This window comes from Somniosus microcephalus, unplaced genomic scaffold (genome assembly GCF_052327205.1).
Source record: "Somniosus microcephalus isolate GS21.2 unplaced genomic scaffold, FLI_Smic_1.0 scaffold63, whole genome shotgun sequence".
Lineage (NCBI taxonomy): Eukaryota > Metazoa > Chordata > Chondrichthyes > Squaliformes > Somniosidae > Somniosus > Somniosus microcephalus.
In genome coordinates this window covers 213,635-235,026 of record NW_028225250.1, presented here as the reverse complement: position 1 = coordinate 235,026, position 21,392 = coordinate 213,635, and the positions used below count along the sequence as shown (strand labels likewise).

General features: G+C 53.0%; 9 non-coding genes across 9 annotated transcripts; all 9 read left to right on the top strand.

Moving 5' to 3' along the window:
• The first annotated feature begins 269 nt into the window (after nt 1-269).
• On the top strand, nt 270-342 carry trnaa-agc (transfer RNA alanine (anticodon AGC)). The gene has a single exon. It is a non-coding gene; the product is annotated as a tRNA-Ala (tRNA).
• A 543-nt stretch (nt 343-885) lies between these two features.
• On the top strand, nt 886-977 carry trnay-gua (transfer RNA tyrosine (anticodon GUA)). The gene is given in 2 exon segments: nt 886-922; nt 942-977. It is a non-coding gene; the product is annotated as a tRNA-Tyr (tRNA).
• Nucleotides 978-3,387: 2,410 nt separating this feature from the next.
• trnay-gua (transfer RNA tyrosine (anticodon GUA)) lies at nt 3,388-3,479 on the top strand. The gene is given in 2 exon segments: nt 3,388-3,424; nt 3,444-3,479. It is a non-coding gene; the product is annotated as a tRNA-Tyr (tRNA).
• A 1,159-nt stretch (nt 3,480-4,638) lies between these two features.
• Nucleotides 4,639-4,730, top strand: trnay-gua (transfer RNA tyrosine (anticodon GUA)). Its single transcript is given in 2 exon segments — nt 4,639-4,675; nt 4,695-4,730. It is a non-coding gene; the product is annotated as a tRNA-Tyr (tRNA).
• A 1,159-nt stretch (nt 4,731-5,889) lies between these two features.
• Nucleotides 5,890-5,981, top strand: trnay-gua (transfer RNA tyrosine (anticodon GUA)). The gene is given in 2 exon segments: nt 5,890-5,926; nt 5,946-5,981. It is a non-coding gene; the product is annotated as a tRNA-Tyr (tRNA).
• A 3,661-nt stretch (nt 5,982-9,642) lies between these two features.
• trnay-gua (transfer RNA tyrosine (anticodon GUA)) lies at nt 9,643-9,734 on the top strand. Its single transcript is given in 2 exon segments — nt 9,643-9,679; nt 9,699-9,734. It is a non-coding gene; the product is annotated as a tRNA-Tyr (tRNA).
• A 1,159-nt stretch (nt 9,735-10,893) lies between these two features.
• On the top strand, nt 10,894-10,985 carry trnay-gua (transfer RNA tyrosine (anticodon GUA)). The gene is given in 2 exon segments: nt 10,894-10,930; nt 10,950-10,985. It is a non-coding gene; the product is annotated as a tRNA-Tyr (tRNA).
• A 1,159-nt stretch (nt 10,986-12,144) lies between these two features.
• trnay-gua (transfer RNA tyrosine (anticodon GUA)) lies at nt 12,145-12,236 on the top strand. Its single transcript is given in 2 exon segments — nt 12,145-12,181; nt 12,201-12,236. It is a non-coding gene; the product is annotated as a tRNA-Tyr (tRNA).
• Nucleotides 12,237-14,646: 2,410 nt separating this feature from the next.
• trnay-gua (transfer RNA tyrosine (anticodon GUA)) lies at nt 14,647-14,738 on the top strand. Its single transcript is given in 2 exon segments — nt 14,647-14,683; nt 14,703-14,738. It is a non-coding gene; the product is annotated as a tRNA-Tyr (tRNA).
• The last annotated feature ends 6,654 nt before the right edge of the window (nt 14,739-21,392 follow it).

Below are 21,392 nucleotides of genomic sequence, written 5' to 3'. Positions count from 1 at the left end.
CGGCTGCTCCCTCACGCTCGGGACGGCCGCCACTTTCCGCTCACCTCGCTTCCCTGCCGCAGTCTCGGGATCTTCTCGGCTTCTTTCATCGTTGCTGTGGCTTCACGTCCTACTGCTGCTCGGCAACGCCGATTGGAGCAAAGTATTTAATGAAGTCAAGGAGTGGGCCGATCCTCAAGCAGGATTTCTCTGCCGGTCGCGGAGCAGCGTGGCGGCGAGTGCGAAGAGGCTACTGAGGAGCAAACTAAAGCACCATGCACAAAGCGACCGGGGAATTAGCTCAAATGGTAGAGCGCTCGCTTAGCATGTGAGAGGTGGCGGGATCGATGCCCGCATTCTCCACTTTCCTTTTGGCTTAGAGCAATTATTCAGAACGAAATGGGCTCTCGCGTCACTGAACCCCTGTCAGACGGGAAAAACGGACAGCAAATCTTTTTCTGCCATGTCGTCAGCAAGATTTCTTGCTTTTCACATCCAGCAAAGGTGAGAGAAGCCCAAAAAACGACTTTGCCAGCACTGACGCCTTCTCCGAAGATTCAACTCAGGATCTTCGCATTAGGAGACTGACGTGCTGCCTGCTGCGCTGAGAAGGCACTTGCCATGCAAGCGGCCAGGCAGCGCTGCCATGTGGGGCATCTTGCAAGGTGTTTACATTTATAACGCGCTGTTTGCAAAAAACTCCGAGCCAGATAGGAGTCAAACCTACAATCTTCTGATTTGTAGTCAGACGCGTTATCCAGGCTGTGGAGAGTAGCTGGCAGCTCACAGTCCCACCAACGCTGCGGCACGAGCAGGTACCGATGACGCGCACGTGACTCCGCCAGGCCAGAAGCGTCAAAATGCGCACGGCAAACTATCGGCAAACAAAAGCACCTTTGCCGCTTCCCTTCGATAGCTCAGCTGGTAGAGCGGAGGACTGTAGTGGAATACAAAGCAAAGTCATCCTTAGGTCGCTGGTTCAATTCCGGCTCGAAGGAGCTCGCGTGCTTTTGCAGTAAGCGGGTGGTAAGCAGCATTTCGCTCAAAGCTCCTCTCTTCACTTTATAGTGCATCATGTTGCCACGAAGGCACAAGACACCTCTTTTTCTTGTCTCGAACTTTAATGCTCTCTGCGTCCACCAGCACACAGCTGTTTTGCTTGAGCATTTGTGTCTGCTCACCAGCAGGGAGTGCCATTGAGCAGCAACACTTTGAAACACTCAGCACTCACTTTCAGGCAAAAGAAGTCGTCTATCAGTCAGACAGCGCTCTCGGCTGCTCCCTCACGCTCGGGACGGCCGCCACTTTCCGCTCACCTCGCTTCCCTGCCGCAGTCTCGGGGTCTTCTCGGCTTCTTTCATCGTTGCTGTGGCTTCACGTCCTACTGCTGCTCGGCAACGCCGATTGGAGCAAAGTATTTAATGAAGTCAAGGAGTGGGCCAATCCTCAAGCAGGATTTCTCTGCCGGTCGCGGAGCTGCGTGGCGGCGAGTGCGAAGAGGCTACTGAGGAGCAAACTAAAGCACCAAGCACAAAGCGACTGGGGAGTTAGCTCAAATGGTAGAGCGCTCGCTTAGCATGTGAGAGGTAGCGGGATCGATGCCCGCATTTTCCACTTTCCTTTTGGCTTAGAGCAATTATTCAGAACGAAATGGGCTCTCGCGTCACTGAACCCCTGTCAGACGGGAAAAACGGACAGCAAATCTTTTTCTGCCATGTCGTCAGCAAGATTTCTTGCTTTTCACATCCAGCAAAGGTGAGAGAAGCCCAAAAAACGACTTTGCCAGCACTGACGCCTTCTCCGAAGATTCAACTCAGGATCTTCGCATTAGGAGACTGACGTGCTGCCTGCTGCGCTGAGAAGGCACTTGCCATGCAAGCGGCCAGGCAGCGCTGCCATGTGGGGCATCTTGCAAGGTGTTTACATTTATAACGCGCTGTTTGCAAAAAACTCCGAGCCAGATAGGAGTCAAACCTACAATCTTCTGATTTGTAGTCAGACGCGTTATCCAGGCTGTGGAGAGTAGCTGGCAGCTCACAGTCCCACCAACGCTGCGGCACGAGCAGGTACCGATGACGCGCACGTGACTCCGCCAGGCCAGAAGCGTCAAAATGCGCACGGCAAACTATCGGCAAACAAAAGCACCTTTGCCGCTTCCCTTCGATAGCTCAGCTGGCAGAGCGGAGGACTGTAGTGGAATACAAAGCAAAGTCATCCTTAGGTCGCTGGTTCAATTCCGGCTCGAAGGAGCTCGCGTGCTTTTGCAGTAAGCGGGTGGTAAGCAGCATTTCGCTCAAAGCGCCTCTCTTCACTTTATAGTGCATCATGTTGCCACAAAGGCACAAGACACCTCTTTTTCTTGTCTCGAACTTTAATGCTCTCTGCGTCCACCAGCACACAGCTGTTTTGCTTGAGCATTTGTGTCTGCTCACCAGCAGGGAGTGCCATTGAGCAGCAACACTTTGAAACACTCAGCACTCACTTTCAGGCAAAAGAAGTCGTCTATCAGTCAGACAGCGCTCTCGGCTGCTCCCTCACGCTCGGGACGGCCGCCACTTTCCGCTCACCTCGCTTCCCTGCCGCAGTCTCGGGGTGTTCTCGGCTTCTTTCATCGTTGCTGTGGCTTCACGTCCTACTGCTGCTCGGCAACGCCGATTGGAGCAAAGTATTTAATGAAGTCAAGGAGTGGGCCAATCCTCAAGCAGGATTTCTCTGCCGGTCGCGGAGCTGCGTGGCGGCGAGTGCGAAGAGGCTACTGAGGAGCAAACTAAAGCACCATGCATAAAGCGACCGGGGAATTAGCTCAAATGGTAGAGCGCTCGCTTAGCATGTGAGAGGTAGCGGGATCGATGCCCGCATTCTCCACTTTCCTTTTGGCTTAGAGCAATTATTCAGAACGAAATGGGCTCTCGCGTCACTGAACCCCTGTCAGACGGGAAAAACGGACAGCAAATCTTTTTCTGCCATGTCGTCAGCAAGATTTCTTGCTTTTCACATCCAGCAAAGGTGAGAGAAGCCCAAAAAACGACTTTGCCAGCACTGACGCCTTCTCCGAAGATTCAACTCAGGATCTTCGCATTAGGAGACTGACGTGCTGCCTGCTGCGCTGAGAAGGCACTTGCCATGCAAGCGGCCAGGCAGCGCTGCCATGTGGGGCATCTTGCAAGGTGTTTACATTTATAACGCGCTGTTTGCAAAAAACTCCGAGCCAGATAGGAGTCAAACCTACAATCTTCTGATTTGTAGTCAGACGCGTTATCCAGGCTGTGGAGAGTAGCTGGCAGCTCACAGTCCCACCAACGCTGCGGCACGAGCAGGTACCGATGACGCGCACGTGACTCCGCCAGGCCAGAAGCGTCAAAATGCGCACGGCAAACTATCGGCAAACAAAAGCACCTTTGCCGCTTCCCTTCGATAGCTCAGCTGGTAGAGCGGAGGACTGTAGTGGAATACAAAGCAAAGTCATCCTTAGGTCGCTGGTTCAATTCCGGCTCGAAGGAGCTCGCGTGCTTTTGCAGTAAGCGGGTGGTAAGCAGCATTTCGCTCAAAGCTCCTCTCTTCACTTTATAGTGCATCATGTTGCCACGAAGGCACAAGACACCTCTTTTTCTTGTCTCGAACTTTAATGCTCTCTGCGTCCACCAGCACACAGCTGTTTTGCTTGAGCATTTGTGTCTGCTCACCAGCAGGGAGTGCCATTGAGCAGCAACACTTTGAAACACTCAGCACTCACTTTCAGGCAAAAGAAGTCGTCTATCAGTCAGACAGCGCTCTCGGCTGCTCCCTCACGCTCGGGACGGCCGCCACTTTCCGCTCACCTCGCTTCCCTGCCGCAGTCTCGGGGTCTTCTCGGCTTCTTTCATCGTTGCTGTGGCTTCACGTCCTACTGCTGCTCGGCAACGCCGATTGGAGCAAAGTATTTAATGAAGTCAAGGAGTGGGCCAATCCTCAAGCAGGATTTCTCTGCCGGTCGCGGAGCTGCGTGGCGGCGAGTGCGAAGAGGCTACTGAGGAGCAAACTAAAGCACCATGCACAAAGCGACCGGGGAATTAGCTCAAATGGTAGAGCGCTCGCTTAGCATGTGAGAGGTAGCGGGATCGATGCCCGCATTCTCCACTTTCCTTTTGGCTTAGAGCAATTATTCAGAACGAAATGGGCTCTCGCGTCACTGAACCCCTGTCAGACGGGAAAAACGGACAGCAAATCTTTTTCTGCCATGTCGTCAGCAAGATTTCTTGCTTTTCACATCCAGCAAAGGTGAGAGAAGCCCAAAAAACGACTTTGCCAGCACTGACGCCTTCTCCGAAGATTCAACTCAGGATCTTCGCATTAGGAGACTGACGTGCTGCCTGCTGCGCTGAGAAGGCACTTGCCATGCAAGCGGCCAGGCAGCGCTGCCATGTGGGGCATCTTGCAAGGTGTTTACATTTATAACGCGCTGTTTGCAAAAAACTCCGAGCCAGATAGGAGTCAAACCTACAATCTTCTGATTTGTAGTCAGACGCGTTATCCAGGCTGTGGAGAGTAGCTGGCAGCTCACAGTCCCACCAACGCTGCGGCACGAGCAGGTACCGATGACGCGCACGTGACTCCGCCAGGCCAGAAGCGTCAAAATGCGCACGGCAAACTATCGGCAAACAAAGGCACCTTTGCCGCTTCCCTTCGATAGCTCAGCTGGTAGAGCGGAGGACTGTAGTGGAATACAAAGCAAAGTCATCCTTAGGTCGCTGGTTCAATTCCGGCTCGAAGGAGCTCGTGTGCTTTTGCAGTAAGCGGGTGGTAAGCAGCATTTCGCTCAAAGCTCTGCTCTTCACTTTATAGTGCATCATGTTGCCACGAAGGCACAAGACACCTCTTTTTCTTGTCTCGAACTTTAATGCTCTCTGCGTCCACCAGCACACAGCTGTTTTGCTTGAGCATTTGTGTCTGCTCACCAGCAGGGAGTGCCATTGAGCAGCAACACTTTGAAACACTCAGCACTCACTTTCAGGCAAAAGAAGTCGTCTATCAGTCAGACAGCGCTCTCGGCTGCTCCCTCACGCTCGGGACGGCCGCCACTTTCCGCTCACCTCGCTTCCCTGCCGCAGTCTCGGGGTCTTCTCGGCTTCTTTCATCGTTGCTGTGGCTTCACGTCCTACTGCTGCTCGGCAACGCCGATTGGAGCAAAGTATTTAATGAAGTCAAGGAGTGGGCCAATCCTCAAGCAGGATTTCTCTGCCGGTCGCGGAGCTGCGTGGCGGCGAGTGCGAAGAGGCTACTGAGGAGCAAACTAAAGCACCATGCACAAAGCGACCGGGGAATTAGCTCAAATGGTAGAGCGCTCGCTTAGCATGTGAGAGGTAGCGGGATCGATGCCCGCATTCTCCACTTTCCTTTTGGCTTAGAGCAATTATTCAGAACGAAATGGGCTCTCGCGTCACTGAACCCCTGTCAGACGGGAAAAACGGACAGCAAGTCTTTTTCTGCCATGTCGTCAGCAAGATTTCTTGCTTTTCACATCCAGCAAAGGTGAGAGAAGCCCAAAAAACGACTTTGCCAGCACTGACGCCTTCTCCGAAGATTCAACTCAGGATCTTCGCATTAGGAGACTGACGTGCTGCCTGCTGCGCTGAGAAGGCACTTGCCATGCAAGCGGCCAGGCAGCGCTGCCATGTGGGGCATCTTGCAAGGTGTTTACATTTATAACGCGCTGTTTGCAAAAAACTCCGAGCCAGATAGGAGTCAAACCTACAATCTTCTGATTTGTAGTCAGACGCGTTATCCAGGCTGTGGAGAGTAGCTGGCAGCTCACAGTCCCACCAACGCTGCGGCACGAGCAGGTACCGATGACGCGCACGTGACTCCGCCAGGCCAGAAGCGTCAAAATGCGCACGGCAAACTATCGGCAAACAAAAGCACCTTTGCCGCTTCCCTTCGATAGCTCAGCTGGTAGAGCGGAGGACTGTAGTGGAATACAAAGCAAAGTCATCCTTAGGTCGCTGGTTCAATTCCGGCTCGAAGGAGCTCGCGTGCTTTTGCAGTAAGCGGGTGGTAAGCAGCATTTCGCTCAAAGCTCCTCTCTTCACTTTATAGTGCATCATGTTGCCACGAAGGCACAAGACACCTCTTTTTCTTGTCTCGAACTTTAATGCTCTCTGCGTCCACCAGCACACAGCTGTTTTGCTTGAGCATTTGTGTCTGCTCACCAGCAGGGAGTGCCATTGAGCAGCAACACTTTGAAACACTCAGCACTCACTTTCAGGCAAAAGAAGTCGTCTATCAGTCAGACAGCGCTCTCGGCTGCTCCCTCACGCTCGGGACGGCCGCCACTTTCCGCTCACCTCGCTTCCCTGCCGCAGTCTCGGGGTCTTCTCGGCTTCTTTCATCGTTGCTGTGGCTTCACGTCCTACTGCTGCTCGGCAACGCCGATTGGAGCAAAGTATTTAATGAAGTCAAGGAGTGGGCCAATCCTCAAGCAGGATTTCTCTGCCGGTCGCGGAGCTGCGTGGCGGCGAGTGCGAAGAGGCTACTGAGGAGCAAACTAAAGCACCATGCACAAAGCGACTGGGGAGTTAGCTCAAATGGTAGAGCGCTCGCTTAGCATGTGAGAGGTAGCGGGATCGATGCCCGCATTTTCCACTTTCCTTTTGGCTTAGAGCAATTATTCAGAACGAAATGGGCTCTCGCGTCACTGAACCCCTGTCAGACGGGAAAAACGGACAGCAAATCTTTTTCTGCCATGTCGTCAGCAAGATTTCTTGCTTTTCACATCCAGCAAAGGTGAGAGAAGCCCAAAAAACGACTTTGCCAGCACTGACGCCTTCTCCGAAGATTCAACTCAGGATCTTCGCATTAGGAGACTGACGTGCTGCCTGCTGCGCTGAGAAGGCACTTGCCATGCAAGCGGCCAGGCAGCGCTGCCATGTGGGGCATCTTGCAAGGTGTTTACATTTATAACGCGCTGTTTGCAAAGAACTCCGAGCCAGATAGGAGTCAAACCTACAATCTTCTGATTTGTAGTCAGACGCGTTATCCAGGCTGTGGAGAGTAGCTGGCAGCTCACAGTCCCACCAACGCTGCGGCACGAGCAGGTACCGATGACGCGCACGTGACTCCGCCAGGCCAGAAGCGTCAAAATGCGCACGGCAAACTATCGGCAAACAAAAGCACCTTTGCCGCTTCCCTTCGATAGCTCAGCTGGCAGAGCGGAGGACTGTAGTGGAATACAAAGCAAAGTCATCCTTAGGTCGCTGGTTCAATTCCGGCTCGAAGGAGCTCGCGTGCTTTTGCAGTAAGCGGGTGGTAAGCAGCATTTCGCTCAAAGCGCCTCTCTTCACTTTATAGTGCATCATGTTGCCACAAAGGCACAAGACACCTCTTTTTCTTGTCTCGAACTTTAATGCTCTCTGCGTCCACCAGCACACAGCTGTTTTGCTTGAGCATTTGTGTCTGCTCACCAGCAGGGAGTGCCATTGAGCAGCAACACTTTGAAACACTCAGCACTCACTTTCAGGCAAAAGAAGTCGTCTATCAGTCAGACAGCGCTCTCGGCTGCTCCCTCACGCTCGGGACGGCCGCCACTTTCCGCTCACCTCGCTTCCCTGCCGCAGTCTCGGGGTGTTCTCGGCTTCTTTCATCGTTGCTGTGGCTTCACGTCCTACTGCTGCTCGGCAACGCCGATTGGAGCAAAGTATTTAATGAAGTCAAGGAGTGGGCCAATCCTCAAGCAGGATTTCTCTGCCGGTCGCGGAGCTGCGTGGCGGCGAGTGCGAAGAGGCTACTGAGGAGCAAACTAAAGCACCATGCATAAAGCGACCGGGGAATTAGCTCAAATGGTAGAGCGCTCGCTTAGCATGTGAGAGGTAGCGGGATCGATGCCCGCATTCTCCACTTTCCTTTTGGCTTAGAGCAATTATTCAGAACGAAATGGGCTCTCGCGTCACTGAACCCCTGTCAGACGGGAAAAATGGACAGCAAATCTTTTTCTGCCATGTCGTCAGCAAGATTTCTTGCTTTTCACATCCAGCAAAGGTGAGAGAAGCCCAAAAAACGACTTTGCCAGCACTGACGCCTTCTCCGAAGATTCAACTCAGGATCTTCGCATTAGGAGACTGACGTGCTGCCTGCTGCGCTGAGAAGGCACTTGCCATGCAAGCGGCCAGTCAGCGCTGCCATGTGGGGCATCTTGCAAGGTGTTTACATTTATAACGCGCTGTTTGCAAAAAACTCCGAGCCAGATAGGAGTCAAACCTACAATCTTCTGATTTGTAGTCAGACGCGTTATCCAGGCTGTGGAGAGTAGCTGGCAACTCACAGTCCCACCAACGCTGCGGCACGAGCAGGTACCGATGACGCGCACGTGACTCCGCCAGGCCAGAAGCATCAAAATGCGCACGGCAAACTATCGGCAAACAAAAGCACCTTTGCCGCTTCCCTTCGATAGCTCAGCTGGTAGAGCGGAGGACTGTAGTGCAATACAAAGCAAAGTCATCCTTAGGTCGCTGGTTCAATTCTGGCTCGAAGGAGCTCGTGTGCTTTTGCAGTAAGCGGGTGGTAAGCAGCATTTCGCTCAAAGCTCCTCTCTTCACTTTATAGTGCATCATGTTGCCACGAAGGCACAAGACACCTCTTTTTCTTGTCTCGAACTTTAATGCTCTCTGCGTCCACCAGCACACAGCTGTTTTGCTTGAGCATTTGTGTCTGCTCACCAGCAGGGAGTGCCATTGAGCAGCAACACTTTGAAACACTCAGCACTCACTTTCAGGCAAAAGAAGTCGTCTATCAGTCAGACAGCGCTCTCGGCTGCTCCCTCACGCTCGGGACGGCCGCCACTTTCCGCTCACCTCGCTTCCCTGCCGCAGTCTCGGGATCTTCTCGGCTTCTTTCATCGTTGCTGTGGCTTCACGTCCTACTGCTGCTCAGCAACGCCGATTGGAGCAAAGTATTTAATGAAGTCAAGGAGTGGGCCAATCCTCAAGCAGGATTTCTCTGCCGGTCGCGGAGCTGCGTGGCGGCGAGTGCGAAGAGGCTACTGAGGAGCAAACTAAAGCACCATGCATAAAGCGACCGGGGAATTAGCTCAAATGGTAGAGCGCTCGCTTAGCATGTGAGAGGTAGCGGGATCGATGCCCGCATTCTCCACTTTCCTTTTGGCTTAGAGCAATTATTCAGAACGAAATGGGCTCTCGCGTCACTGAACCCCTGTCAGACGGGAAAAACGGACAGCAAATCTTTTTCTGCCATGTCGTCAGCAAGATTTCTTGCTTTTCACATCCAGCAAAGGTGAGAGAAGCCCAAAAAACGACTTTGCCAGCACTGACGCCTTCTCCGAAGATTCAACTCAGGATCTTCGCATTAGGAGACTGACGTGCTGCCTGCTGCGCTGAGAAGGCACTTGCCATGCAAGCGGCCAGGCAGCGCTGCCATGTGGGGCATCTTGCAAGGTGTTTACATTTATAACGCGCTGTTTGCAAAAAACTCCGAGCCAGATAGGAGTCAAACCTACAATCTTCTGATTTGTAGTCAGACGCGTTATCCAGGCTGTGGAGAGTAGCTGGCAGCTCACAGTCCCACCAACGCTGCGGCACGAGCAGGTACCGATGACGCGCACGTGACTCCGCCAGGCCAGAAGCGTCAGAATGCGCACGGCAAACTATCGGCAAACAAAAGCACCTTTGCCGCTTCCCTTCGATAGCTCAGCTGGTAGAGCGGAGGACTGTAGTGGAATACAAAGCAAAGTCATCCTTAGGTCGCTGGTTCAATTCCGGCTCGAAGGAGCTCGCGTGCTTTTGCAGTAAGCGGGTGGTAAGCAGCATTTCGCTCAAAGCTCCTCTCTTCACTTTATAGTGCATCATGTTGCCACGAAGGCACAAGACACCTCTTTTTCTTGTCTCGAACTTTAATGCTCTCTGCGTCCACCAGCACACAGCTGTTTTGCTTGAGCATTTGTGTCTGCTCACCAGCAGGGAGTGCCATTGAGCAGCAACACTTTGAAACACTCAGCACTCACTTTCAGGCAAAAGAAGTCGTCTATCAGTCAGACAGCGCTCTCGGCTGCTCCCTCACGCTCGGGACGGCCGCCACTTTCCGCTCACCTCGCTTCCCTGCCGCAGTCTCGGGGTCTTCTCGGCTTCTTTCATCGTTGCTGTGGCTTCACGTCCTACTGCTGCTCGGCAACGCCGATTGGAGCAAAGTATTTAATGAAGTCAAGGAGTGGGCCAATCCTCAAGCAGGATTTCTCTGCCGGTCGCGGAGCTGCGTGGCGGCGAGTGCGAAGAGGCTACTGAGGAGCAAACTAAAGCACCATGCACAAAGCGACCGGGGAATTAGCTCAAATGGTAGAGCGCTCGCTTAGCATGTGAGAGGTAGCGGGATCGATGCCCGCATTCTCCACTTTCCTTTTGGCTTAGAGCAATTATTCAGAACGAAATGGGCTCTCGCGTCACTGAACCCCTGTCAGACGGGAAAAACGGACAGCAAATCTTTTTCTGCCATGTCGTCAGCAAGATTTCTTGCTTTTCACATCCAGCAAAGGTGAGAGAAGCCCAAAAAACGACTTTGCCAGCACTGACGCCTTCTCCGAAGATTCAACTCAGGATCTTCGCATTAGGAGACTGACGTGCTGCCTGCTGCGCTGAGAAGGCACTTGCCATGCAAGCGGCCAGGCAGCGCTGCCATGTGGGGCATCTTGCAAGGTGTTTACATTTATAACGCGCTGTTTGCAAAAAACTCCGAGCCAGATAGGAGTCAAACCTACAATCTTCTGATTTGTAGTCAGACGCGTTATCCAGGCTGTGGAGAGTAGCTGGCAGCTCACAGTCCCACCAACGCTGCGGCACGAGCAGGTACCGATGACGCGCACGTGACTCCGCCAGGCCAGAAGCGTCAAAATGCGCACGGCAAACTATCGGCAAACAAAGGCACCTTTGCCGCTTCCCTTCGATAGCTCAGCTGGTAGAGCGGAGGACTGTAGTGGAATACAAAGCAAAGTCATCCTTAGGTCGCTGGTTCAATTCCGGCTCGAAGGAGCTCGTGTGCTTTTGCAGTAAGCGGGTGGTAAGCAGCATTTCGCTCAAAGCTCCTCTCTTCACTTTATAGTGCATCATGTTGCCACGAAGGCACAAGACACCTCTTTTTCTTGTCTCGAACTTTAATGCTCTCTGCGTCCACCAGCACACAGCTGTTTTGCTTGAGCATTTGTGTCTGCTCACCAGCAGGGAGTGCCATTGAGCAGCAACACTTTGAAACACTCAGCACTCACTTTCAGGCAAAAGAAGTCGTCTATCAGTCAGACAGCGCTCTCGGCTGCTCCCTCACGCTCGGGACGGCCGCCACTTTCCGCTCACCTCGCTTCCCTGCCGCAGTCTCGGGGTCTTCTCGGCTTCTTTCATCGTTGCTGTGGCTTCACGTCCTACTGCTGCTCGGCAACGCCGATTGGAGCAAAGTATTTAATGAAGTCAAGGAGTGGGCCAATCCTCAAGCAGGATTTCTCTGCCGGTCGCGGAGCTGCGTGGCGGCGAGTGCGAAGAGGCTACTGAGGAGCAAACTAAAGCACCATGCACAAAGCGACCGGGGAATTAGCTCAAATGGTAGAGCGCTCGCTTAGCATGTGAGAGGTAGCGGGATCGATGCCCGCATTCTCCACTTTCCTTTTGGCTTAGAGCAATTATTCAGAACGAAATGGGCTCTCGCGTCACTGAACCCCTGTCAGACGGGAAAAACGGACAGCAAGTCTTTTTCTGCCATGTCGTCAGCAAGATTTCTTGCTTTTCACATCCAGCAAAGGTGAGAGAAGCCCAAAAAACGGCTTTGCCAGTACTGACGCCTTCTCCGAAGATTCAACTCAGGATCTTCGCATTAGGAGACTGACGTGCTGCCTGCTGCGCTGAGAAGGCACTTGCCATGCAAGCGGCCAGGCAGCGCTGCCATGTGGGGCATCTTGCAAGGTGTTTACATTTATAACGCGCTGTTTGCAAAAAACTCCGAGCCAGATAGGAGTCAAACCTACAATCTTCTGATTTGTAGTCAGACGCGTTATCCAGGCTGTGGAGAGTAGCTGGCAGCTCACAGTCCCACCAACGCTGCGGCACGAGCAGGTACCGATGACGCGCACGTGACTCCGCCAGGCCAGAAGCGTCAAAATGCGCACGGCAAACTATCGGCAAACAAAGGCACCTTTGCCGCTTCCCTTCGATAGCTCAGCTGGTAGAGCGGAGGACTGTAGTGGAATACAAAGCAAAGTCATCCTTAGGTCGCTGGTTCAATTCCGGCTCGAAGGAGCTCGTGTGCTTTTGCAGTAAGCGGGTGGTAAGCAGCATTTCGCTCAAAGCTCCTCTCTTCACTTTATAGTGCATCATGTTGCCACGAAGGCACAAGACACCTCTTTTTCTTGTCTCGAACTTTAATGCTCTCTGCGTCCACCAGCACACAGCTGTTTTGCTTGAGCATTTGTGTCTGCTCACCAGCAGGGAGTGCCATTGAGCAGCAACACTTTGAAACACTCAGCACTCACTTTCAGGCAAAAGAAGTCGCCTATCAGTCAGACAGCGCTCTCGGCTGCTCCCTCACGCTCGGGACGGGCGCCACTTTCCGCTCACCTCGCTTCCCTGCCGCAGTCTCGGGGTCTTCTCGGCTTCTTTCATCGTTGCTGTGGCTTCACGTCCTACTGCTGCTCGGCAACGCCGATTGGAGCAAAGTATTTAATGAAGTCAAGGAGTGGGCCAATCCTCAAGCAGGATTTCTCTGCCGGTCGCGGAGCTGCGTGGCGGCGAGTGCGAAGAGGCTACTGAGGAGCAAACTAAAGCACCATGCACAAAGCGACCGGGGAATTAGCTCAAATGGTAGAGCGCTCGCTTAGCATGTGAGAGGTAGCGGGATCGATGCCCGCATTCTCCACTTTCCTTTTGGCTTAGAGCAATTATTCAGAACGAAATGGGCTCTCGCGTCACTGAACCCCTGTCAGACGGGAAAAACGGACAGCAAATCTTTTTCTGCCATGTCGTCAGCAAGATTTCTTGCTTTTCACATCCAGCAAAGGTGAGAGAAGCCCAAAAAACGACTTTGCCAGCACTGACGCCTTCTCCGAAGATTCAACTCAGGATCTTCGCATTAGGAGACTGACGTGCTGCCTGCTGCGCTGAGAAGGCACTTGCCATGCAAGCGGCCAGGCAGCGCTGCCATGTGGGGCATCTTGCAAGGTGTTTACATTTATAACGCGCTGTTTGCAAAAAACTCCGAGCCAGATAGGAGTCAAACCTACAATCTTCTGATTTGTCGTCAGACGCGTTATCCAGGCTGTGGAGAGTAGCTGGCAGCTCACAGTCCCACCAACGCTGCGGCACGAGCAGGTACCGATGACGCGCACGTGACTCCGCCAGGCCAGAAGCGTCAAAATGCGCACGGCAAACTATCGGCAAACAAAGGCACCTTTGCCGCTTCCCTTCGATAGCTCAGCTGGTAGAGTGGAAGATTGTAGTGGAATACAAAACAAAGTCATCCTTAGGTCGCTGGTTCAATTCCGGCTCGAAGGAGCTCGCGTGCTTTTGCAGTAAGCGGGTGGTAAGCAGCATTTCGCTCAAAGCTCCTCTCTTCACTTTATAGTGCATCATGTTGCCACGAAGGCACAAGACACCTCTTTTTCTTGTCTCGAACTTTAATGCTCTCTGCGTCCACCAGCACACAGCTGTTTTGCTTGAGCATTTGTGTCTGCTCACCAGCAGGGAGTGCCATTGAGCAGCAACACTTTGAAACACTCAGCACTCACTTTCAGGCAAAAGAAGTCGCCTATCAGTCAGACAGCGCTCTCGGCTGCTCCCTCACGCTCGGGACGGCCGCCACTTTCCGCTCACCTCGCTTCCCTGCCGCAGTCTCGGGATCTTCTCGGCTTCTTTCATCGTTGCTGTGGCTTCACGTCCTACTGCTGCTCGGCAACGCCGATTGGAGCAAAGTATTTAATGAAGTCAAGGAGTGGGCCGATCCTCAAGCAGGATTTCTCTGCCGGTCGCGGAGCAGCGTGGCGGCGAGTGCGAAGAGGCTACTGAGGAGCAAACTAAAGCACCATGCACAAAGCGACCGGGGAATTAGCTCAAATGGTAGAGCGCTCGCTTAGCATGTGAGAGGTAGCGGGATCGATGCCCGCATTCTCCACTTTCCTTTTGGCTTAGAGCAATTATTCAGAACGAAATGGGCTCTCGCGTCACTGAACCCCTGTCAGACGGGAAAAACGGACAGCAAATCTTTTTCTGCCATGTCGTCAGCAAGATTTCTTGCTTTTCACATCCAGCAAAGGTGAGAGAAGCCCAAAAAACGACTTTGCCAGCACTGACGCCTTCTCCGAAGATTCAACTCAGGATCTTCGCATTAGGAGACTGACGTGCTGCCTGCTGCGCTGAGAAGGCACTTGCCATGCAAGCGGCCAGGCAGCGCTGCCATGTGGGGCATCTTGCAAGGTGTTTACATTTATAACGCGCTGTTTGCAAAAAACTCCGAGCCAGATAGGAGTCAAACCTACAATCTTCTGATTTGTAGTCAGACGCGTTATCCAGGCTGTGGAGAGTAGCTGGCAGCTCACAGTCCCACCAACGCTGCGGCACGAGCAGGTACCGATGACGCGCACGTGACTCCGCCAGGCCAGAAGCGTCAAAATGCGCACGGCAAACTATCGGCAAACAAAAGCACCTTTGCCGCTTCCCTTCGATAGCTCAGCTGGTAGAGCGGAGGACTGTAGTGGAATACAAAGCAAAGTCATCCTTAGGTCGCTGGTTCAATTCCGGCTCGAAGGAGCTCGCGTGCTTTTGCAGTAAGCGGGTGGTAAGCAGCATTTCGCTCAAAGCTCCTCTCTTCACTTTATAGTGCATCATGTTGCCACGAAGGCACAAGACACCTCTTTTTCTTGTCTCGAACTTTAATGCTCTCTGCGTCCACCAGCACACAGCTGTTTTGCTTGAGCATTTGTGTCTGCTCACCAGCAGGGAGTGCCATTGAGCAGCAACACTTTGAAACACTCAGCACTCACTTTCAGGCAAAAGAAGTCGTCTATCAGTCAGACAGCGCTCTCGGCTGCTCCCTCACGCTCGGGACGGCCGCCACTTTCCGCTCACCTCGCTTCCCTGCCGCAGTCTCGGGGTCTTCTCGGCTTCTTTCATCGTTGCTGTGGCTTCACGTCCTACTGCTGCTCGGCAACGCCGATTGGAGCAAAGTATTTAATGAAGTCAAGGAGTGGGCCAATCCTCAAGCAGGATTTCTCTGCCGGTCGCGGAGCTGCGTGGCGGCGAGTGCGAAGAGGCTACTGAGGAGCAAACTAAAGCACCAAGCACAAAGCGACTGGGGAGTTAGCTCAAATGGTAGAGCGCTCGCTTAGCATGTGAGAGGTAGCGGGATCGATGCCCGCATTTTCCACTTTCCTTTTGGCTTAGAGCAATTATTCAGAACGAAATGGGCTCTCGCGTCACTGAACCCCTGTCAGACGGGAAAAACGGACAGCAAATCTTTTTCTGCCATGTCGTCAGCAAGATTTCTTGCTTTTCACATCCAGCAAAGGTGAGAGAAGCCCAAAAAACGACTTTGCCAGCACTGACGCCTTCTCCGAAGATTCAACTCAGGATCTTCGCATTAGGAGACTGACGTGCTGCCTGCTGCGCTGAGAAGGCACTTGCCATGCAAGCGGCCAGGCAGCGCTGCCATGTGGGGCATCTTGCAAGGTGTTTACATTTATAACGCGCTGTTTGCAAAAAACTCCGAGCCAGATAGGAGTCAAACCTACAATCTTCTGATTTGTAGTCAGACGCGTTATCCAGGCTGTGGAGAGTAGCTGGCAGCTCACAGTCCCACCAACGCTGCGGCACGAGCAGGTACCGATGACGCGCACGTGACTCCGCCAGGCCAGAAGCGTCAAAATGCGCACGGCAAACTATCGGCAAACAAAAGCACCTTTGCCGCTTCCCTTCGATAGCTCAGCTGGCAGAGCGGAGGACTGTAGTGGAATACAAAGCAAAGTCATCCTTAGGTCGCTGGTTCAATTCCGGCTCGAAGGAGCTCGCGTGCTTTTGCAGTAAGCGGGTGGTAAGCAGCATTTCGCTCAAAGCGCCTCTCTTCACTTTATAGTGCATCATGTTGCCACAAAGGCACAAGACACCTCTTTTTCTTGTCTCGAACTTTAATGCTCTCTGCGTCCACCAGCACACAGCTGTTTTGCTTGAGCATTTGTGTCTGCTCACCAGCAGGGAGTGCCATTGAGCAGCAACACTTTGAAACACTCAGCACTCACTTTCAGGCAAAAGAAGTCGTCTATCAGTCAGACAGCGCTCTCGGCTGCTCCCTCACGCTCGGGACGGCCGCCACTTTCCGCTCACCTCGCTTCCCTGCCGCAGTCTCGGGGTGTTCTCGGCTTCTTTCATCGTTGCTGTGGCTTCACGTCCTACTGCTGCTCGGCAACGCCGATTGGAGCAAAGTATTTAATGAAGTCAAGGAGTGGGCCAATCCTCAAGCAGGATTTCTCTGCCGGTCGCGGAGCTGCGTGGCGGCGAGTGCGAAGAGGCTACTGAGGAGCAAACTAAAGCACCATGCATAAAGCGACCGGGGAATTAGCTCAAATGGTAGAGCGCTCGCTTAGCATGTGAGAGGTAGCGGGATCGATGCCCGCATTCTCCACTTTCCTTTTGGCTTAGAGCAATTATTCAGAACGAAATGGGCTCTCGCGTCACTGAACCCCTGTCAGACGGGAAAAACGGACAGCAAATCTTTTTCTGCCATGTCGTCAGCAAGATTTCTTGCTTTTCACATCCAGCAAAGGTGAGAGAAGCCCAAAAAACGACTTTGCCAGCACTGACGCCTTCTCCGAAGATTCAACTCAGGATCTTCGCATTAGGAGACTGACGTGCTGCCTGCTGCGCTGAGAAGGCACTTGCCATGCAAGCGGCCAGGCAGCGCTGCCATGTGGGGCATCTTGCAAGGTGTTTACATTTATAACGCGCTGTTTGCAAAAAACTCCGAGCCAGATAGGAGTCAAACCTACAATCTTCTGATTTGTAGTCAGACGCGTTATCCAGGCTGTGGAGAGTAGCTGGCAACTCACAGTCCCACCAACGCTGCGGCACGAGCAGGTACCGATGACGCGCACGTGACTCCGCCAGGCCAGAAGCATCAAAATGCGCACGGCAAACTATCGGCAAACAAAAGCACCTTTGCCGCTTCCCTTCGATAGCTCAGCTGGTAGAGCGGAGGACTGTAGTGCAATACAAAGCAAAGTCATCCTTAGGTCGCTGGTTCAATTCTGGCTCGAAGGAGCTCGTGTGCTTTTGCAGTAAGCGGGTGGTAAGCAGCATTTCGCTCAAAGCTCCTCTCTTCACTTTATAGTGCATCATGTTGCCACGAAGGCACAAGACACCTCTTTTTCTTGTCTCGAACTTTAATGCTCTCTGCGTCCACCAGCACACAGCTGTTTTGCTTGAGCATTTGTGTCTGCTCACCAGCAGGGAGTGCCATTGAGCAGCAACACTTTGAAACACTCAGCACTCACTTTCAGGCAAAAGAAGTCGTCTATCAGTCAGACAGCGCTCTCGGCTGCTCCCTCACGCTCGGGACGGCCGCCACTTTCCGCTCACCTCGCTTCCCTGCCGCAGTCTCGGGGTCTTCTCGGCTTCTTTCATCGTTGCTGTGGCTTCACGTCCTACTGCTGCTCGGCAACGCCGATTGGAGCAAAGTATTTAATGAAGTCAAGGCGTGGGCCAATCCTCAAGCAGGATTTCTCTGCCGGTCGCGGAGCTGCGTGGCGGCGAGTGCGAAGAGGCTACTGAGGAGCAAACTAAAGCACCGTGCACAAAGCGACCGGGGAGTTAGCTCAAATGGTAGAGCGCTCGCTTAGCATGTGAGAGGTAGCGGGATCGATGCCCGCATTCTCCACTTTCCTTTTGGCTTAGAGCAATTATTCAGAACGAAATGGGCTCTCGCGTCACTGAACCCCTGTCAGACGGGAAAAACGGACAGCAAATCTTTTTCTGCCATGTCGTCAGCAAGATTTCTTGCTTTTCACATCCAGCAAAGGTGAGAGAAGCCCAAAAAACGACTTTGCCAGCACTGACGCCTTCTCCGAAGATTCAACTCAGGATCTTCGCATTAGGAGACTGACGTGCTGCCTGCTGCGCTGAGAAGGCACTTGCCATGCAAGCGGCCAGGCAGCGCTGCCATGTGGGGCATCTTGCAAGGTGTTTACATTTATAACGCGCTGTTTGCAAAAAACTCCGAGCCAGATAGGAGTCAAACCTACAATCTTCTGATTTGTCGTCAGACGCGTTATCCAGGCTGTGGAGAGTAGCTGGCAGCTCACAGTCCCACCAACGCTGCGGCACGAGCAGGTACCGATGACGCGCACGTGACTCCGCCAGGCCAGAAGCGTCAAAATGCGCACGGCAAACTATCGGCAAACAAAGGCACCTTTGCCGCTTCCCTTCGATAGCTCAGCTGGTAGAGTGGAAGATTGTAGTGGAATACAAAACAAAGTCATCCTTAGGTCGCTGGTTCAATTCCGGCTCGAAGGAGCTCGCGTGCTTTTGCAGTAAGCGGGTGGTAAGCAGCATTTCGCTCAAAGCTCCTCTCTTCACTTTATAGTGCATCATGTTGCCACGAAGGCACAAGACACCTCTTTTTCTTGTCTCGAACTTTAATGCTCTCTGCGTCCACCAGCACACAGCTGTTTTGCTTGAGCATTTGTGTCTGCTCACCAGCAGGGAGTGCCATTGAGCAGCAACACTTTGAAACACTCAGCACTCACTTTCAGGCAAAAGAAGTCGCCTATCAGTCAGACAGCGCTCTCGGCTGCTCCCTCACGCTCGGGACGGCCGCCACTTTCCGCTCACCTCGCTTCCCTGCCGCAGTCTCGGGATCTTCTCGGCTTCTTTCATCGTTGCTGTGGCTTCACGTCCTACTGCTGCTCGGCAACGCCGATTGGAGCAAAGTATTTAATGAAGTCAAGGAGTGGGCCGATCCTCAAGCAGGATTTCTCTGCCGGTCGCGGAGCAGCGTGGCGGCGAGTGCGAAGAGGCTACTGAGGAGCAAACTAAAGCACCATGCACAAAGCGACCGGGGAATTAGCTCAAATGGTAGAGCGCTCGCTTAGCATGTGAGAGGTAGCGGGATCGATGCCCGCATTCTCCACTTTCCTTTTGGCTTAGAGCAATTATTCAGAACGAAATGGGCTCTCGCGTCACTGAACCCCTGTCAGACGGGAAAAACGGACAGCAAATCTTTTTCTGCCATGTCGTCAGCAAGATTTCTTGCTTTTCACATCCAGCAAAGGTGAGAGAAGCCCAAAAAACGACTTTGCCAGCACTGACGCCTTCTCCGAAGATTCAACTCAGGATCTTCGCATTAGGAGACTGACGTGCTGCCTGCTGCGCTGAGAAGGCACTTGCCATGCAAGCGGCCAGGCAGCGCTGCCATGTGGGGCATCTTGCAAGGTGTTTACATTTATAACGCGCTGTTTGCAAAAAACTCCGAGCCAGATAGGAGTCAAACCTACAATCTTCTGATTTGTAGTCAGACGCGTTATCCAGGCTGTGGAGAGTAGCTGGCAGCTCACAGTCCCACCAACGCTGCGGCACGAGCAGGTACCGATGACGCGCACGTGACTCCGCCAGGCCAGAAGCGTCAAAATGCGCACGGCAAACTATCGGCAAACAAAAGCACCTTTGCCGCTTCCCTTCGATAGCTCAGCTGGCAGAGCGGAGGACTGTAGTGGAATACAAAGCAAAGTCATCCTTAGGTCGCTGGTTCTATTCCGGCTCGAAGGAGCTCGCGTGCTTTTGCAGTAAGCGGGTGGTAAGCAGCATTTCGCTCAAAGCGCCTCTCTTCACTTTATAGTGCATCATGTTGCCACAAAGGCACAAGACACCTCTTTTTCTTGTCTCGAACTTTAATGCTCTCTGCGTCCACCAGCACACAGCTGTTTTGCTTGAGCATTTGTGTCTGCTCACCAGCAGGGAGTGCCATTGAGCAGCAACACTTTGAAACACTCAGCACTCACTTTCAGGCAAAAGAAGTCGTCTATCAGTCAGACAGCGCTCTCGGCTGCTCCCTCACGCTCGGGACGGCCGCCACTTTCCGCTCACCTCGCTTCCCTGCCGCAGTCTCGGGGTCTTCTCGGCTTCTTTCATCGTTGCTGTGGCTTCACGTCCTACTGCTGCTCGGCAACGCCGATTGGAGCAAAGTATTTAATGAAGTCAAGGAGTGGGCCAATCCTCAAGCAGGATTTCTCTGCCGGTCGCGGAGCTGCGTGGCGGCGAGTGCGAAGAGGCTACTGAGGAGCAAACTAAAGCACCATGCATAAAGCGACCGGGGAATTAGCTCAAATGGTAGAGCGCTCGCTTAGCATGTGAGAGGTAGCGGGATCGATGCCCGCATTCTCCACTTTCCTTTTGGCTTAGAGCAATTATTCAGAACGAAATGGGCTCTCGCGTCACTGAACCCCTGTCAGACGGGAAAAACGGACAGCAAATCTTTTTCTGCCATGTCGTCAGCAAGATTTCTTGCTTTTCACATCCAGCAAAGGTGAGAGAAGCCCAAAAAACGACTTTGCCAGCACTGACGCCTTCTCCGAAGATTCAACTCAGGATCTTCGCATTAGGAGACTGACGTGCTGCCTGCTGCGCTGAGAAGGCACTTGCCATGCAAGCGGCCAGGCAGCGCTGCCATGTGGGGCATCTTGCAAGGTGTTTACATTTATAACGCGCTGTTTGCAAAAAACTCCGAGCCAGATAGGAGTCAAACCTACAATCTTCTGATTTGTAGTCAGACGCGTTATCCAGGCTGTGGAGAGTAGCTGGCAACTCACAGTCCCACCAACGCTGCGGCACGAGCAGGTACCGATGACGCGCACGTGACTCCGCCAGGCCAGAAGCATCAAAATGCGCACGGCAAACTATCGGCAAACAAAAGCACCTTTGCCGCTTCCCTTCGATAGCTCAGCTGGTAGAGCGGAGGACTGTAGTGCAATACAAAGCAAAGTCATCCTTAGGTCGCTGGTTCAATTCTGGCTCGAAGGAGCTCGTGTGCTTTTGCAGTAAGCGGGTGGTAAGCAGCATTTCGCTCAAAGCTCCTCTCTTCACTTTATAGTGCATCATGTTGCCACGAAGGCACAAGACACCTCTTTTTCTTGTCTCGAACTTTAATGCTCTCTGCGTCCACCAGCACACAGCTGTTTTGCTTGAGCATTTGTGTCTGCTCACCAGCAGGGAGTGCCATTGAGCAGCAACACTTTGAAACACTCAGCACTCACTTTCAGGCAAAAGAAGTCGTCTATCAGTCAGACAGCGCTCTCGGCTGCTCCCTCACGCTCGGGACGGCCGCCACTTTCCGCTCACCTCGCTTCCCTGCCGCAGTCTCGGGGTCTTCTCGGCTTCTTTCATCGTTGCTGTGGCTTCACGTCCTACTGCTGCTCGGCA